We start from the raw sequence: 10,951 nt of genomic DNA on the forward strand, positions 1-10,951 counted from the left end.
AGCTTGGTTCTTTTTAGTGTGGTAGAGATTAGATTTATGGGATCCGTCAGTTTGATGGGTGGTAATTTTCATGAAGACTGTTTGGTAAAAGTTTATGTCGGTTTGATTGATGTAGTTATGGGAATGTTTGTTCTAATCCTCTGTTTTGGAAGATTCGGTTTCTAGTATGTGCGTATAGCATTATAACACTAAAGCTAGTGTTATCTAGTGGAGTCTTTGATATTATTCAATTAAAGTTAGTTCGTATAGTTTATATAATTATCAGATGAAAGATTTCAGTATCAGAAGATGAAGGTTTGCTCCGTATTTTGATTTACTAAGATAAAAAATCTAGGTGAATACATGACATTTTTTCTAAGAATATTTGATTTAATTACCTAATAAAGACTAAATTATATTGGCTCTAGCAGTATAATATAACTATTCAATCATTAAAAATACTATCGTTTATTGAAATAAAAGGCCATCATAAGAATTCGACTAAAAAACCACTAACAGATGTATTGAAACCGAGAACGATTTACATGATTTTTTTGCTTCATTTTCTGTGATTAATCTTATCTACTAGAATCCATCTCAAGGCCTTAATTACTAATTCACCTTTCCTTTATTGCGATTTAATGAAACAAGAACCCTTGCTTGAATTGACTAACTTAATTCTTTATTATCTTACTCAATGTTCGTGAGACCTCTCCAAATCTTCATTCGCTACTATTTTTTTCCATGTATGATTTCTGATTTTATGCAATCTATCTTACAATTAGGTTCTAATGTTTAATAACTAAAACAAACTGTAGCAATAGACATTAGCGATTTATGACATTTTTTATAACAGTTGTCAGACAGTCCAAACTTATGCAACCACTATAAAAACTTTTTAAAATCGTTAATTGCGATTATTTATTTAGTTTAATAATGAAATATTCAATTCTAATTGATAGGTATGTAGCATAAGAAGGCTATAAACCATACAAGGACGAAAAAAGTAAATGAGTAAGAATTTGGAGTACCCTCAAGTATGTTCTGTATAGTAGAATCCTAACCCATATCGCTTTGATACCTGCTCATTATTTGATAAGTATTCATCATCTTCTCATCAAATTTCGATGAGAATTTTTACATCTAATAAAGGTAAATCACACGTGGATTTTTATTTATGCATTCTTAAGGACCGTTTAATTTAAATGTTTTATATGTTATTATTACATTATACAATACCATTAAATACCAAAATTTATAATTTCACTGTACCAAATCAAATACCCACTGAATGTCCGTCCAAGCACTAAAAGTTAACACTGTGAGCCACACGATTTTAAAGAAAAAGAAAAACAAGCAGCACAGAGATATAAAACATAAAGAGTATAAAAAGGTATAAAATATTAAACTGTATATTATAAATAATTTCAAGTTTCTGAGGTGGGTTGAAATATTTTCCACCACGAGTAAAGAGATAAGCTAAAGGTGGGACAGTTTTCAACCCACCTAACCTCAAAAGGTTAACCCTATGCGGTCCAAATTAATTGTTCCTATTCCAAGCAGTTCGGTCCGAATGAATTTTTAACTTTTATCAATTCATTATACACCTAAGAACTGTGTCTCAATTTTAATAAAGTTGCAAAAAATAATTATAATTCTTAAATTTAAAAACTATGTTGAGCTACACTCGACGTTGGACCTGCTACAAGAAAATGTTATGTCAAGTTAGACTTGACGTTGGACCGCAAAAGGATTAAGATTCTATCGGATCTTTGAAACGTTCGAGTGATCAGCTTCGCTCCTCGCCGAATGATGGTCCAAGCTGTCCGTTCGGTACTGTTACAGGAAGTAAGACGATATCCGAGTCGTTGGGGACATCGAAGGTCCCTGTATGGCCAATTTGCGCAGCAACAGAGGGTGTCCGCCGATGAGGACGGTGATACCGACCTTGGCCTTCGTTTTCAAACGCGGCGTGCACGAGCGCGGTGCTGTCGCCCGAAGCGAATCGCATGTGCCGCGAGAAACGCGTTCGTTGTTGCGCGAGCCAGCCCACTTTGGTTCGGCCGCTCGTATGTGGAGCACGGTAAAAGTGACAAGGCGTTAAACGACCCCGGTCGATCTACGCGCGATACGTGCCCCGTTATGGCGTACGCGCGGCTCCCGCGATCTCTTACCGGTTTAACGTACTCGCTTCGTTTATCCTAAGCCGCGGCTCCGGTAACCTAAGGCCAAGGTAGTGGGTACGTACTTTCACCGATTATGTCAATTCCTGGCAAGCCACCGGCGTTTCTTCGTTGACATTACGAAATACCCTCTCCCGCTGACGGATCTCTCGAGAGAGTTCTGCCGCCGCGCGCTGTCTCGCCGACGCGCTCCGCCAGATTCGAAGTTAATTTCGACGCTACCCCCGCGTCCACCAGAGAATTATACTGGGAAGTCGACGCGATACGTCGCTTGGCACCGGATTCTGACCGCGGGCCCGACCTGACCGTTCTCTGTCTCGGATTATCTGATTTTCACTGCACCCCGTACCTGTTACTTAAAATACAAACTCTTAATCCTTTCTGATCGTGTCACTGTAATTTTCAGCTGACGGAAGTATCACGTTCAAGGAAATTGTAAACAGAAATGCATAAAGATACTTTAATTATCTTATTTAATTTGAAATGAATAATACAATCACTGAAGGAGCTCACATTTATGTAATTCTGTTGTAAGATAGTTGCAGATAAATTAAAATTAGGACGTGAAAGTATGTGGGTGATAGAAAACATAGATTTATTTTTAATTTATTTGAATTTATTTTCCTTCACAAAACTTTTTAGTATTCAATTTGAATTATATTATTTGTATAACGAGTGCAATGCGAATTTTTCAGAGAAGAGTGAACTTCCGGTTTTATGAGTTTTATGGTTTCTGTATATAATTTCATTCGCGGTACTATTAATCGTGACACTTCCATTCATAACGAACAGTCAGGCTGCGATTGATAAGTATCAACGTTTCGGTTTCTTGGTCAATTTAATTATTGTTAGAGATAAAGTGCTACGAGTCTCATTAGATTGGAGCGATCTCGTGAAACTATTTTACGAGTACACCGTGAAACAATGTCTGATGTTCGTTGCCTAATCTTAAAATCGTCGACTCAAAAGGTAATTGATGTTTTCTCGTTCTGCGGCTAAAAGGATGAGGTTTTTCGATGATAATTCTAGTATCGTGCGCCCGTGTAATTGGTTCTTATCTCGGCGACGGCGAAGATTGGCACGGTTGTTTGAAAATAGGGAACAAAAAAAAATGAAAAGGCTAATGGAAACGTTCGCCGAGAAGTCGGCCTGCTGAACGTATTAATTTCGAGCTCATTTCACGCTAAGCACTGAAATCGCTGAAAAAGAATGATTTTAGGCGACGCGGTCGCGCGGATTGTTCTTCGCCACGAGAATTTCAGAGATTGAATTGGCATGAGCAGCATTTTCGGGGAGGTTTAATCTTCTTAATTATCTTTTAATGACACCCTGCGCGAAGTAATTTATGTATTGAGATAACAGTTTAGTTTTCAGTCCGACTTCTCCTCGTAATTTGTATTAATTACGATATCTCTGTGCTACCGTGACATGCAGTTTCGTTTCGCCACGTTGAAATTCTGTTTCCGGTTGCCGTCGCATTAAACTTCGTACCACGGTTCATCGAAGGGGGATTTCTATCGAGTTGATTTAATTGATTTCTATTGAGCTCGATCGCGTGGACAATCTTAACATCAAACAAAATCAATTTAAAGGATAAACATCTTGTATTCGATCTTAAAATTCATCAGGGTGATTGAAAATTATAGTTTATCAACGGCCCGCATGGAAAATGTAAGGAAGCAATCTGTACGCAAGATGATGTATAAAAATCCTAAGGGATCGATATACAAGCGAGTAGGAAAAGATCAAGTTAAAAATATTATTAAGTATCTACTGTAGGTTATGGTGAGATACTAGAAAAGATGATCCTGAGTTTTATGTTACCACCTTACTTTATGATTTATTTCATGGCTAGATTCGTAGGAGTTACTTTACTGTTAGTCGTTTTCCAACAGGAAAATAAATCAAGTGTTTATTATAGGTGGATGTTTATTTTAAAAGTTCATATTACATTTATTGTGGATATTCAATTCACGTAATCTGTAGAATATGTATTTACATTCGGAATCGTCCCATGGAATCCGAATAGTTTTTTAATGTCCCATGAAGAGGTATATTCTTTTTCCGTAAAGTGTAAACTATATTTATATTGAATATACCTAAAAGAAATAAAGGTTAGTTGATAAATTACAGTAGAATCTCGATTATCAGATTTAATTGGGCAACAAATCATCCCAGATAAATGAAAATTTGAAAGATTTTTCAAAGCATTTTTACAAAATTACCGGATATAGACAACATTCTTTGAAACTACATAACCAATGACTGAACATATATAGATTAAGGAACAAAACTATGTTTTTTCAATATTTCACATATTGATGCATTATACAAAGCGTAATATCATTCATAAGACTTTATAACTTTTCTATGTCAAAAGGTTAATCGAGGTTCTACTATACTCTGCGAAATCTCAAAACTCCACCAATTGTAAGTTTCAGTTTTCATAGCTGAATTAGGAGGAAAAGGTTCATTCAAAGGGTCAGCGAATCCTCGTAGCGCCCGCTTAAGAAGCATGCATGTTTTCTTAGCACCGGCATCGGTATATTCAAACGGCCGTAAAAATATAGGCTAAGTGCGCGCTTGCACGCGGGTATAAGTATGTGGCTATGAAGGAACGAGAGTGAATGAGCGTAAGCGAAGCGCTCCTTTGGCCTCGTAATGAAAGTGAAATCGAGGGCGCCAGAGTGCTTGCTCGGCTGCTCGGCTCTTCGCTCCGTCGCGGTGCCCCACCAGCCAGCTCCGCCAAAGAGTTATACACCTCAGATAGTAAACGCGTGCTCGTTCGTCGCGAAATAAATCGAACTTCGCGCGCAAACAAGAAAAATTATCATTACAACAGAATTCGTATCTTCACCTAACAAAACGTCTTTCTTCCAAAAGTAAATTGCACGTGAACTTCAACAGCAAACAGTTTGCTAAACTCTTTGAGAATTGATCGAAAAGAAGATGAGGAACACGGAGAAGCTAATGGAGAACGGTTAGTTCGATACCGATCGTTTTGGACTTAGGGATTTACGAGTAGACAGGGATGGACGATCGGGTGGGTGTGCGGCTCGGCGAAGAGGGGGCAGGGGGAGAGGAAAAAAATCGAGGAAGGGCTGAATCGCCGTAAGGAAGAGCGTGGAGGGTACAAGGTGTTGGCTGTACGTAGTGTTGGCGCGAACTTTCACTTTTTTCGTCTCTTCACCCCTCTACTCGGCACGATTCGTAAAAAGCACCATGGCGGTACCACGTTCTCATTGGTCGATTTTGGTTGGATCTCTTCGTTCATTGGACTTCCCCCCTCAGCACACGTCTCTTTCTCCCTCTCTTTCTCTCTACTGGTGTATCTATCTGTGCTCCTCTTCTACCACTCTTTAGCATCTGTTTTCTCCTTCCCTCTCTTTCTCCCACGTGACGGTCCTCCTTTTTCCCTTTCACTCTCCAAGAATCCTCTCTCTTCCTCTGTTTCTCGCTGCCACCGGCCCCCCTACCCTTCTGTTGTCCTTCTCTTTCCTTCTCTATCGACGATATCTCGGCGATCCCCCTCCAGCAACCCTCGACACTTCTGGGCACGGCAGGAGTCCTTATGTAACTGACACCATTCCGCTAGAGTAACCGGGACAAAATACTTCTGATATGGCCCGGTAGCTGGAAGACCAACAAAAATGTTGCTAGCAGCGTTGCTATAGGAAATTGGCGAATTCTGGATTGGGAACTGCTAAGGGACTTGCGAGTGGGAAGGAAGGGACTGAAGTGGCTTATTTGTTCTTGTGAATCTGCTGTGAAAAGACAGACAAATTAAGGGATGAGAGAAGACATACCAAACTGGAGTTTTTAATCTTTCACTAGGTAGGAAAATATTAAAGAAACTTTTCCTACATTCTTCCAGGTTTTCTCGAAATAGGAAATTGTAAATAAATTTCTTAGATACTAGAAAAAACAAACACTAACAATAAGTACTGATACTCGATTGTTTAAATAATTATATTTGTTTGCAGTTTCTAATGTCAAATACCAAATCCCAATGCCGTCGGTATGCCGTTGGCGACACACGTCCTCAAAAGATTAAATTATAGAATCGACTTCTTTTGAAAGTTTCTCATATTTCTTTTCAATTTTCGCAAATAGTTTCCAGAAAAATATACAGAAAGAAAAATAGGGGTAGGTTAATTGTCGTAACGAGACTAGAGATGTGAATCAATTAGTTTAGTCTTCTAATACTTCGTTCAAAACGAAACGAGAGAATTAGGGGTTGTGGGTAGTGAGACTGAAGCTTTCAAATCATACAGCAATTAACTTGTCAAATATTTTTCTTTTCTAACTATAAGATAATTTTTGAAAAAGCATGTCAAATGAGAAAATGGGGGTAAGTTAATTGTCGCAACGAGACGGTAGATGTGGATTGGTTCGTCCCATGAATCTGGAGCGGATTCGACGGTCGCCCGTTCCATTGTAGTCGCCCGTAAGAATTCCGCTTTTGCAATCTTCCCAGGCTCGATTCTAGTTGCGCGCCAATCGACGCTTCAGAAGGGACGCCCGACAAATGTTCGCGAAACAATGAGCGACGTTGCAAATCCGGTACAGATCCTTACGAAATGGCTCCAGATATTTCTATAATCATATTCCGTCGGAGCACCGTGGGACGAGCTCGCTTCCCTCCATTATAATAATTAACGTTCTTTTGTTTAATACCCGTCACAGGGATCGCGGTTCCAGCCCGACAACGACAAACGATTCGTTCACGAAGCAACGCCTCGCGTCGCGTCACGACGAATCGAATCGATCGTGAATCGCCGATCGATGTTGAGTCATTTGGCTTAAACTGGGCGAATCTTCGTTATCGCGTGGTTTATCGTCTCGAACCCGTCCTGTTATCGTCGCGATTCTACGTCGCGCGAAAATACGCGGGCATGCTTCCATTTTAATCCGCCGCACAGTGGCCGATTTAGCCGTTTTAGGCAATTCTTAAAGTCAATTTCAAATTTCGCCTAAGTCATACAATTTTTCCACCCCGTAATATAAGGTACCAATTGTTTTTCTTTCATTCGTGCATTTATAAACCTGTGCGCTTTGTTGAAAATTTGGACTTTTTGTTACGCACGATTTGCTCTCCTAATTCTTCGAAACATTTTTGTGTACATTTTTTTTCAAAATGAAAATTTCTCAGTTAAGTATGTACTATACTTTCGATAATACGTTATTCTTTTGGTATGCATCTCTGATATTTCTCATAATTGTAATAGTTCTTAAAGAATGATTTTGTTATCCTGTTCTGTGAGATCCAGCCTTCTTTCAAGCACTATCATATTCGGTAAAGGTTTGTTTTTATTATGTAGACGAAATTTTTTCCACATATTTCCAACTTTCCTTTTAAAGCGTTTTTTCTGTAGCACGACACGAAGCATTCAAACACCCGGGCGGGGCCGTATGCTCGTATAGTTAATATTTATTAACCTATTCTATATTATATAATCGATTATAACCATATATTATTACTTATTGTATTATTAACATTTATTATATGTTATATAATATAATCCATTCTATATAAATATGCAGTTTTTTATATAAATATATATAATTAACAATATTTAATATTCATTCATTTATTATAGACTTTATAACTTATTATTATTACATATTATACCTATAAACATATTTCGTTAAAAAAATTCAATATATATGTAGATGTTTTTAATTTTAGCCAACTAAAATGGCCAAATGGGCCACTGTGCGCGGCTCGAATTCATGCGGCCGACCGCGGCCGTTCCCATTGTGCCCGATAATGCTCGACGAATATTTACGCGGAAAAGGTTAATCGTATTGCTATTAATTGCGCATCGCGAATCTCGATCGGCCGGTGCGGAATTAATAGGCCGTCATTGTCGACCGGCTATCAGCCGGCTCGATATATACGCTATTATTCTAAAATTAGAGCTGTTTTTCCCTGTAAACCGAGGAATCGCGCGCGGATTTCGTGTCAGTGAACGAGCAGCACGCGTCTCGGAATTTATCGTGCAGATAAATCCTCCGGATCAGTTTCGCAAAAACGGATGCGCGTTCCCTCTCGCCGCGTCGCGGGATTGCTCGGTATCGTCGCCCTCCTGACGCTGCCTGTCCAGCGATTTTCCGATTAATCAGCATCGGAACCGTTGATACACATTTTACGCGTAATCGCGCGAGTGTGACGACCACGATGACGACGACCGCGGACGACGGGCTTAGCAGAACCCGGTGGGGGCAGAAGTGAAAGTAAGTCGAGTATTGTTTAGGAAGCCTCGCCGTTGCAGTGATTCTCAGCGGCGAGGTATTCGTCGCTCGCCGGAAAGCTACGCCGAAAACAAAAAAGCGGCTGGATTTGTAGATAAATGTATGTTCTTCCTTTCGATGCTTTTTTGTCATATATAAAAATCTATTTTTGAATGAAACCCTATGCATGTTACAGTATGTACATATCTAGATCTGAAAAATCATCATGGCCTTTTTGACAATGGTCCTGCGTTTTCGAAGAAAATGAGTTTTCAGTTTGTACGTTACTGTAATTATATGATTAGAAGAAGCTTACTACAAGGTGTCGTAGCAGCAGTGGTAGTATCTTTGGCTATGTCGCTGGAAGGTGTAAGTTACGAATTTCCATGCTTGGAATTCTTTCGTTTCTCCATTTTTCAATGGTTTCCTTTATATTATAATTTCTAAATAACTTATATTTTATTATTGTAATATTATTTATCGTCTTATTACAGTGACATACAAACTTAGAACTCATTTTGTTCGGAAATAGAGAACCATTGTCAAAAAAGCCATGAGAGTTTTCTATTTCCAGATTTGCACTATGGCGTATATGTATACGTCTGGTCCTCTACTTGTGAGACACGTAACACTTTGTCTAGGCCTAAAAGACAAAAAGAAACTCTCGTTGAAAACAAAGGAAATCAGTCAAGGATTTTAGCATTTCAAATGTAAACTGGGATGTATTATAGTATTCGGATAGCAACTAGTTTAAATTTAAAACTTGAATAAACTTAAATATTTTTGGATAACTACGATTTTCACTTTCAGTGATTCAAAGAAACCTGGGAATGGCAAATTTGAATATTTTGCTGCTTGGATACTATGTCAAAGCCTTAATCCCTTGCCCTATGATTTCTTTCTCAACTGTGATCGACACAACAACTCTATCATTAATAATTTATTGGAAACAGAGAAACATTCTATGCATATTCTACATCCACCTTTGCTCTAAAATATAATAATTGATAACGGGAAATTAATATTTCATTTGAATTCTCAAGAATTGAGTAATATTTATGTTTATTAAATTCTGTTTAAAATTTTCACCACGAATCTCACGCGTTATTGTAAGGCAAGGGGATAAACTGTATTTCATTATCATTGCAATTAGCTTTATCAAAGATTGGAAGGTATACCGACATTCAATATCTGTATAAAAATAATTAATGTTGAATAAAATATTCATTTCGGTCTTTAAAATATTCGAATGCATGTTAGAGTTGATAAAATCATCTTTATCTGGAATCCGAAAAACTAAGGAAAACACTTAGATTATCCGATATTGTTTACTAGATTGGCGATAGTAAGCGAGAGAAGCTACAACTCTAAGTATCCAATTAACAAGAAAAATGTGCGTGCACCTGGGTCGAAGATCCACCGATAATTTCCCAGGGCCGAGATATGCGGTGTTCTGGCATTTCAATGGTTGTTCGGCCGGCACCGGTGTTACCGGTTATCTAGCCGCGAATGAATCGCTTACATAACTTATGATGCACTCCCAGGTTCACAATCAGATTCGCTTTTGGCGATACAACTTTCCTTTCGATAGATTGGTTCGCATAACGACGCGTGCTCGCTCTAACGCGCTTCTTCTAGCCGACCCAGTGTTCGCAACTAGGCACCGCCCATCTCGATACATTGTTCGCGGATGTACGAGGCGTTTACGATGGACCTGCACATAGCACGACAATAGTACTCGTTTGAAGATACCAATTTGTAAGTAGATTCAACGTGTAGCTATCTGAGATCATCCATTATATCACTGTTTTCAAATTTTTGTGCTGCACCTAAATTAAGGTTTTATTGGTAACAATGAAATAATTAGAGAACCGTTAGAGTGCAGAATTCTTAATATTAAAATTATTATTAATAACATATTAATAATGTATTAACTAAAGTTTGTAATAGTTATTATTTATCAGATTACCTTTATTTCTTATTACTTATTAAAATTTATAATAGTTATTTGTTAAAAGTATTCTTCAACATTGTTTCGCAAATTACTATTGTAGAATGAATGCACTACAAAAAGAAGTATTTTATTAGTTGCATAAAAGCTGCATTTTTATTCGATTGATGCAATACCAACTGATGGTAATTTTTAATTAATTAAAGAAACTAGACAAAGAAAGCGTCTAGGTTTGCATTGATCATCTCAGTTCGATGATCACGTCGGAACCGATCAATTTATTAACGCATGCGAATTGTACGTGAAATTTAATTCTCATTAAGTAGTTCACGTCGGAACAATTACCTCTACAATTTTCGCACGATCCACGGGAGCTTGTTATGTTATAATTCCAGTTACAGGCTGACACCTCTGACAAGTATCGCAAGCTAAATGCAGTAATTGGTCGTTTAAGGAACTGTTTTATGTCACGATCCGATCGAGTGGCTTCGAACAATAAGAAATGAAATAATAAGAAGGCCGGTTACATGCCGATACTTTCTTACGCTCGTGGGATTTCCTTCGAGCGTAACTCGCTCGTGACCTTCGCCAGGGTCCATTGTCA

Source organism: Nomia melanderi, chromosome 9 (genome assembly GCF_051020985.1).
Source record: "Nomia melanderi isolate GNS246 chromosome 9, iyNomMela1, whole genome shotgun sequence".
NCBI lineage: Eukaryota > Metazoa > Arthropoda > Insecta > Hymenoptera > Halictidae > Nomia > Nomia melanderi.